Genomic DNA, 9,566 nt, shown 5'->3' on the forward strand with positions numbered 1-9,566 from the left:
CCTTGAAATATTGAGGACTCATTTGAGTTTTGGGATTGATATTTGTTGCATACATGTGTTTTAAAATTGCAGGTTACTCTTTCCATTCTGATTATCTTACGTCATGTCTCACAAACGTTCTAGGTTATCCTCTTGTCGATCAAACCAACTTCAAAATCCTCCTCCTATCCAACAAATTCCTAATCCCAATCCCGATGATCCTAATATGACCATTTGTAATTCATGCTTCAATGAACCCGGTCGTAGACAAAATCTTTTCTTTAGGTATTCTCAATACTTTGAGTCTTACAAAATCCACGAAGAACGAATCCCATCTCTTCAAGCCATGTTAGACATCAATTTTCGTCATCTTCCTACCCTGCGAGAGTGGAAATTTGATAAACTATTTGAACTTGAACCAATAGTTTATCATCAACTCGTTCGTATCTTCTACTCTAATGACGTTTGTGTCCAAACCCAAGCTAAAACCGCAACCATAGGAATTCGATCCTATCTTCTAGGACGATTCTTTTATATTGACCCGAAATACATAGCCAACGCATTAGGCTTAGATAATGCATGCTTAGACAATGAAAAACAAATGGTAGGTTCTCAGTATAAACGAAGGGATAGTGCAAGTGTTTTAGATCTCCATGATCGTTTCCTTCATCTAATGATCTCTTGGTGGTTTCGACCATCCGGAGGTTGATACTCCACTCTTCGAGCCTTGGATCTTTGGTTGCTCCATTGTATCCAAAATAATCTTAAGATAAACCTACCTCAGATTATCTTTGCCGAAATTGTGGAAACTGTAAACCTAGTTCCTAACAAGAAACTCTGTTCATCTCTAGTTTACGGTTGTATTCTGAGTAATCTATTTTCTAAAGCTGAGCTTAGGGTTGGCCTTGATGCAAATTTTTCACTCAAAAATCAAATCAATCTCTTTTCATTAACAAAATCGGGATGGAAGATAAGTGAAGAAACTGGTCAATGGATTCGTACCATTGAGCAAGCTCCAGAAGCCAACGATGAGTCGGAGCAGCACGAGGAACAAGCACAACAAGAAGATCAAATGCCTCTATATTTTCAATCTTTTATGGAGACATTCGATTTTCTATATGCATCCATAGATTCACGACTTACTTCTATAGAATCCAATTTATCCACTATGGGAGCTCAATAGTTGGAAATTCTCTGGGAGATGCGCGCGAAGAACGCAACAATGAATGATCATATTAATTCGCTCGCACATGAGATGGCTGCAATGCGAGCTCATTTTCTTCCTCCCGATCCTCCTACGGATTCTTGACTCTTTCCGTGCTTTAATTCACTTAGATGAGACTTAGAACTTATTGTTTTAACATTTTGAATGTTTGAATGTTTGGATTTATTATTAATGTTGGATTTTTATGTTTTGGTTGTTTTTAAATGGTTTGAACTTATTATATATTTGGTCTTATTGAATTTTATTTTAATGTTTATTATTTTTTGCATCATTTACATCATGTTTGGTATATGACCAATTTTGCCATGTCACGTTGATTATGAATATTGATTATGAAACTAATGGCTAATATTTCTCTTGATTGTGATTTTAGCAGCTTAAAGCTTTAAATTTCTAAATCAATTGGCTAATGTTTTTTAAAACCTTGTTTAAAAACATTTTAGAGTCTTTTTGATTTAACAAAAAGGGGGAGAAGTGTTAAAGTAAGGGGGAGTAATTTTTCAAACTTGATTTCAAAATTTACTTTCAATTAGAAAATCTTAAAATTACTAAAATGTTTTGTTATATCAAAAAGGGGGAGATTATTGAAAACATTTTGATGTTTTGATATAACAAATTAACTTAAATGAATTTTAAGATTTTACAAAAGATTTTCTAAGTATATTCGATATAATTATTCGAATATCAAAATATTACTCCAAGTCTTTCAAAGACAATTTTAATCCTTACTAAAGTGTAAAATTGTGTTTTATACTTAAACTATTTTTGAAACAATTTTCACAAAGTATTTCAAACCAAAATAAGCCAAAAATTACAGATTGCCCAGAGGGAACCGATTCTCCCTAAGGAGGGAACCGATTCCCCCTGAATGGTTTTGGCTCCGATAAATAATAGATTACTCAGAGGGAACTGATTTCCCCCCAAGGGGGTACCGATTCCCCCACGCTCCAAGCTGATTTATTAAGTGTTTTCACACACTAACAGCTCCATTAACTCCACTAATGATCCCCAACGTTCAGAATCATTTGAAGGAGTATTTAAACAAGCTTAGAAGCTATTGATCAACAATAAAAAACAACAAGAAACAACAATCAACAAGAATCAAGAGAGAATCAAAGAGAAAGCATCAAACCTCAAGTTTGAGCATTTTTCAATCCTATTTCATTCAATATTCATTTTTTCTTTCAAGAACACTTATTGTGCTCAATTTTATTATTCTTGAGTGTTCTATAATTGTGTAAACATCTTGCCTTGTGAGGATTTTCTTGTAAGTTTGTAGAATTTGTATTATTCTCTTTGGGAAAGAGTGTTCTCAAGAATTTGGGGTATAATTCTTGAGGGATTTGTAAGGTTACTCTTTGTCCTCAAAAGAAAGACAAATTAGTGAATTTGTGGAAAATCCTTAGTGTGGATAGCTAAGGTAGTGGACGTAGGCATTGGTTGAGAAAGTCGAACCACTTTAAATCGCTGTGAAAATATTTTCTATTTTCTGCAAAAGCTTCCACTGAAATATTTATTTCCAATTCACCCTCTCTTGGCCTATTCCATCGAATAATTAACTCAACAATATTCCATGTGTTTTAGCCAGAGACCCCACATCCCCACTGTATGGTTGCATGCATGGCACCATAAACCCCTCGAAGACGCATGGGAAACCATACATATCTCACCCAAGGAACCCCTCGAAGACACTCATGGCCAACCCCGAACTCCCTGGAACACGCATGGGTGTCCATGCGTTTTTTGTTCCCCTCAAGGTCGCATAGTGGTCGGTTTCCATGCATGGAAGTCGCATGGTCTTCCATGCATCTCTCTTATGGCCACCCCACATCAAAAGACGTATTAGGAGCCATGTGTCTCCCTCTGAAGACATTCCATGCGAAGCCGTCCTCTCGCGTGACCATAAAATTTGCATGGCTTGTCATACATGTCCCTCTCTATATGCCTACGTAGGTGTAGGCTGGTAGGTAGCTGGCATTCAAATGATAAAACTTAACCTATACCCCTATCCTATCCCATACTCCTATCCTAACCCATACCTTGTAATAACAAGTTGAACATAAAAAAATTCTCTCAACTATATAAGAATGAAATCGGGACAATTGCAATTCAAAAAATTGATAGAGGGGGCATAAGTAATTGCAAAAAAGATTAACAAAGGTAGCATTTTAGAAAATTTGGTGTGTTTTTTTCCTTTCGTTATTCTAATTTGAGTATCTATTATATAGTAGCTTGGTTTAAATTTATGTTATTTTTTCTGAAATTAGACTAATAGTTTGTTATTTTTTTCCAGAAAGAAAGTTAATTGAGTTTGAAGAAATTTTATTTAAGGTATTTTACTATTGATTATTATGTTAATTTTATTTTTAATAATATTTGTTAATTTTACTATTGTTGTTATGTTAATATTAATTTATATTGTATAATATCATTTTTACGATTTATGATCATAGTGTACCATAATTTTTTATTCTCAATACAAAATTTTAATATGTAGAGAAAATGAGCAACAACTTTTTCACGATTGTCCATTATAATGAACATATTATGGAAAATGAGGTCGGAGTTATTTTTCAGTCTGAAAGACCTACAAGTATGATGTTAAAAAGGGATATCACATTTGTAGAAATGAAGCAAAGGATAGAAATGAAAATTCGAGCTACAATTGATGGTTTGAAGTATATTTTTATGGTTTGTCCCAATCCAGTTAGATATGTTGCAGTACCAGTTGAAGATGATGATGATATTGGAACCATGATTGGATTACATGAGTCAACAAATATTTCAGTTACTGAGTTATTTATTGATGTGCGTAAAATATCTGATGTTCTTGGGTCATCAAGAAATGTGGCTGGAAATTCATCTCAAATGGCTTTCGGAAGTGAGTTTGAGGATCCGACATACAGATCGATAAACAATTTTATGGCATTAATGGAAAGTGGAAATGAAGTCAGTGGAACATCCGCAGCAACAAAGTACGAGGAGAGAAACATATATCATTCAAAATTGATTGTTGATACTGAATATCGATGGGGAGAAATCCATGATGATTCCAGCGAAGATGAAGAAACTAAGGAACCCGTTTTGGCCATTGATGATAATTTTTGATGTGGTGGTGCTCCTAACCTGGCCACTAATGAATTTTTGACGCCTTATCAACCTACCCCTCACATGTACTAGATAGATTATGATACGATGAGGGCACCAAAATTCCAGACATGCCACATATACCTCCATACTACATGGCTGAATCATTCAAAAATTTTGGTGAGTATTCGGTTGAGATACATTTAAAAGGAAAAAATGAAATTACGTTTGCGATTAAAGAGTATTGCTTCCATGTTGCAGAGTTCAACCAAAAAACCATATATGCGAAGTGTGTTAAATATGACCCAAAGTGCATGTGAAAGATCAGAGAGTCCAAAATTCAGAGGCACAATGTTTGTGTCATTACAAGGTACAATGGTCCTCACACATGTTTGCGAAACTTAATCGAACAAGACCAACTATTGGATTTCGATGTATTATGTGAATATGTGAAGGCGTTGGTTGAGAATAATCCAAGGATACATTGTTCAGTGTTATCTGTATTTATTCGAAGCCAATTTGGTACCAAGTAAAATACGACAAGGTTTGGAATGCGAAAATGAAGACAATGAATCTGACATATGGAGATTGGGATACATCATACAATGAGCTACTACATTTGTTACAAGCAATGGAACAATTTATCCTAGGAACAATAGTAAAGTCTCAAACCATGCCTATATATGACGAAAAAGGTCAACTTGTTACAGGGAATAAAATATTTCATAGACTATTTTGGGCATTCAAGTCATGCATAGAAGGATTTTCATTTTGCAAATGTATGGTCCAAGTAAATGGTATGTGGTTGAATATTGAATGTTGAATATAAACATGTATTGTTGATGACAGTTGCACAACATAGTGAACAAAATATATTCCCAATTGTATTTGTCATTGTTAAAAGAGAGACAACAGAGGCTTAGGATTTCTTTTTGACCAATCTACGCCAACATGTCATTTGAAAAGATGGAATTTTCTTGATATCCGATCAAGGAACATGCATTTTGACGACAATTAAACTACCAGAAAGTCGTTGGATACCTCCGCATGCATATCCCACATTTTGTATCTGCAATATTGGTAATAATAGTATCGATCAGTTTCATAATGCCCGCATTCGTAGCAAGATAGTAAGCATTGGTAAGTTTTATTTTCAACATGTGTGTATTGATTTATGTTGTTTTTTAATTGAGGTTTAACACAATATATATATTATGAAACAAGATACTAACTACGCCAACCAAATTTTGATAAGAGGTTGGAGAATTTAAAGGCATTTTATGATGATAAGCATATTTGGAAATGGGCTTCGAAAATACCGTAAGAAAAAAAGTTGCAAGCATACGACGAGGGTCTGCAATACGAACACATGCCTATAAATCTTACTGAGGCCATTAATTCAGTACTAAAAGGTACACATCATCTCCCAATAGCGAGTGTGGTGAAAGAGACATACTTTAGGTTGGCTAAGGTTTGGTTCGATAAAGGCAAAGAGATTGAGTGTCTTATAAATAGAGGTCAAACTTGGGTTCCTACATTGGTGGAAACAATGGAAGCAAATGAATGATTGATAACCTCAATGCTTGTTCATACTTTCACCTGAGTTTGTCATACTTTTTTTATGTCATGCATACGCTACAACGAAGAAGGAGAAATCCAAACATTTAGAGTTGATTTATGACACAAATGGTGTGATTGTGGTCACTTTTCGACAAGAGGAAATTAAATCGCTATTCGACTAATCGGTGTTAAAAATGGAAGTCTGTGTCAAACCCAAGATTGTAGCAACATCAATCATCCATCGATTTTTGTTATATTAATATTCTTGATGATTACTGATGCCTTGCACATCTGATGGTAAAAGAATGCCAATATCGCAGATCCCCAACTGTACTGGCGCATAGTCTCAAAATTTCTCGAAAACTGGAGATACTACATGTAAACCATATTACCGGATTTATCTGGAATCAAAACTCCCCCAATAAATTGCAAGATATATGCTCAAGTTGCATATACAATTTCTTCTTAGGTTCTATTTTCTTGGACTTTAAATTGATTCTCCAACTACGACAGCCTGAAATGCCACCCTTTTAAATCTGGGCTTATTGTCGTCTGCCCAAGAAACTCATTGCAAAGTGTTTCCATGTTATTGTAATCATTTCTCATCACCACCGGCATCTTATTTATTGGAACCCTGAGTTAGAAGGCCACATCTTCTAGGGTTATCATGCATTCTCCGCACGAAAAATTAAATGTATGTGTTTCTGGCCTCCAACATTCAATCAATGCACTTATCAAACCCAGGACCAACTAATACTCTCGAACAAATTTAACATAATAAAATCCAACCCCTTCCAAGTGATCTTCAATCAAAGGGTGTGGCTTAGCGGGAATATTGATCCGACGACGGATGACTCGTTGTTCATATTCCAATAATTATAATAGTCATGAAATTAATCATAAAATAAAGTTATAACATTTAATAATAATAATAATTTATTCTCAAATAATAATATTTTTATTAAATAATAATAACATCATCTCTCCCAAATATGTGAATACGTGAAGGTGATGGTTGAGAAGAATCAAAGGATCCCTTGTTCAGTGTTAGCTACCTCTATTCGAAGCCAATTTGAATACCAAGTAAAATACGACAAGGTTATGAATGAGAAAATAAAGGTGTCGCGACCATCTTTCAGGCGGGCCCAGAATTGGGCTTCGACTTAGGAAAATGGATTACGAGTCACCACGGATCACTTTAAACGTTTAGGTGGATGAAAAACCATCTTACCTGATCTATGTTTTTACCAGAAACGTGTCAGGTTCGGGAGTCGGTTATAGTCAAGGAATGATTAGCACCCTTGAACCGCCCTTTCGGTACCAATTAATTTGTCGGTTGTCTTTAATTGCAAAAATTAAAATTAAAATCAAAATTTAAAAATTCGATTCGAATTACTTACCTTTGATCTATTGGAATTACTACAGAAAAATAAAATAAAAATAAATATAGAAAAAAAGAAGAAAGGAAAAACATCAATATAATAATAATAATAATAATAATAAATAGATAAATAAAAATAAATAAATTTAGTAAAAAGAAAAATAATAAAAACAAAGAAAGAGAAATAAAATAAAAAAATAAAAAAATAATAAATAATAAAAAGAAAAAAGACGTTAAAAGATGAAAGAAGAAAATGAAATAAAAAAGTGAGGGAAAAATAATAAATAAATAAATAAATAAATGAAATAATAAAAAACATAGAGGACTAAATGATAATTAGCCCCCTAGCTAAAAAAGCCCATATTCCATGATACTTTGAAGGCTCCACGTGCATAATCCATTAAAAAAAGCAAAGTTTTAAGGGTTAGTTTAGTATTAAAGAAATATGAAAAATAAAAGGTATGGACCGATTCCCATTAAAATGAAACTGTTACCCTTCTTTTCTTTGCGCCATTCTTTGCATCTCAACTCCCTCTCTGTTTTCTTTTTCTTAGAACGAAACCCTCAAAGAAGCAAGCTACCATGGCCACCACTTCTTAGTGGCTCCGATGAGGAGCCAAATAAGCACTAGATTCTCTCTTATAATCAAAACCCCTTCAATTTTTCAAAGGAAACTCCAAACTCTAATGAAAAATAGAGACTCTTCTTCAACAAGGTAATGTTTTTCGAATGGGTTTTCTACTTTTTACTCGTTTTCTTTTTTGGGTATTTTGCTCTCAATATTTCGTGTAAATTGTGTCCCTACTTGTGTATTCCCCCTAACAGTAGTGATAACTACATCATTTTATAGCCTAGCAAAAAGGCTATTTTTAGTTAAAAATTGGAGTCCTAATGAAACACAAATGCTATCCTTGATGCATGTTTGTTGGTGAGGTCGAAAATCCCGGTGCATGGGTTGTTGGACGCCTGAGGAAGATGCGGCGCAGAGGAGTCTTTGAACAGGGGAAATGGCACTGATGGAGAAAGAGGCTAGGGTTCTGGAAACCCTAGCTTATTGATGCGGGTCGGGCACAAGCGGACCGAGTCTCGAGTTGCTCTGGTTCAGGCCCACTGTTGGGTGCTCCAAAACGGGTCGCGGGTTTTTTGATTTAGAGCTACTTGTGTCTGGGCGTGTTTTTATTTGTATTTGGGCCTGGGGCTTGATCATGTAAATAAATACGAAAAAATAAGTTAATATGTGTATATAATATAGTTAAAGTATATAACATAATATGTATATATAATATAATACATTTATGCTATAAACCCTAAACCATAAATTAACATATTAATAGAAATCGGACAAAAATGTGTGTCGACAATTGCCCATCTTTGTCATTTTTCGTGTAACGAAAAATAGGACAAAGACAAAAGAACACAAATTTTCGTTCGGTGAAGTTAAAAATTGACTCTGATATTTCAATTATGAATAACTCCCTGTCGATTTGGATGGCTCATTCGTTGTGAAGTCGAGTCCGTCTTGAAATGATATGGAATTAAAGCCGCAGTTCGGAATTTAAATCAGAATGTGGCTTCTCATCGTCAAATTGTGGTCAACTTCGGTTTGATTCTTGGTTTAAAGACCTTGGTTAAAAATTCGACTGGAGATTAGTTCCTTGACTCCATCATGCGGTTGATAGGCCCTCGAGCTGAATGAAATCGAACTCAAAAGGTCTTCGTTGACAGATAGCTTTTCTCGACATAAGCTATGCTTGCGGAAAACGATTTCTTGTCACTAAGGCAAGGCTAACCCAGGTCTTCTTCTCGACTTGAAAACCTCGACTGCAACTGGATAACAGTGTGATTGATATGTCATCGAGCTGAATGGAATCGAACTCGATGGTTTTTTATTGAAAAATAACCCTTCTAGCCTTGAGCTATGCTGTAAAATTTGATATGTCTTTGAGCTGAATTTAATCGAACTTGAAGGTCTTTTGTTGGAAGATAACCCTTCTCGTCTTGAGTTATAATGCAAATGATGTGCCTTTGAGTTGAATGTAATCGAACTCGAAGGTCTTCGTTGACAGATAACCCTTCTAGCCTTGAGTTATACTGCAAATGATGTGTCTTGGAGCTGAGCGTAGTTGAACTCTAAGGTCTTTAATAGATAACCCTTCCAGCCTTGAGTTATGCTGCAAATGATGTGCCCTCGAAGCTGAGTGTAGTCGAACGCAAAGGTTTTTGTGTTTCAAGAGAAACATTTTTCAAAGGTTTTTTTTGTTTCAAGAGAAAAGATTTAATGGTTTTTTGTGTTTCAAAAGAAACGATTTCAAAGGTTTTTTTTTGTTTCAAGAG

Source organism: Hibiscus syriacus, unplaced genomic scaffold (genome assembly GCF_006381635.1).
Source record: "Hibiscus syriacus cultivar Baekdansim isolate YM2019G1 unplaced genomic scaffold, ASM638163v2 tig00018827_pilon, whole genome shotgun sequence".
In the NCBI taxonomy this organism is placed as follows: domain Eukaryota; kingdom Viridiplantae; phylum Streptophyta; class Magnoliopsida; order Malvales; family Malvaceae; genus Hibiscus; species Hibiscus syriacus.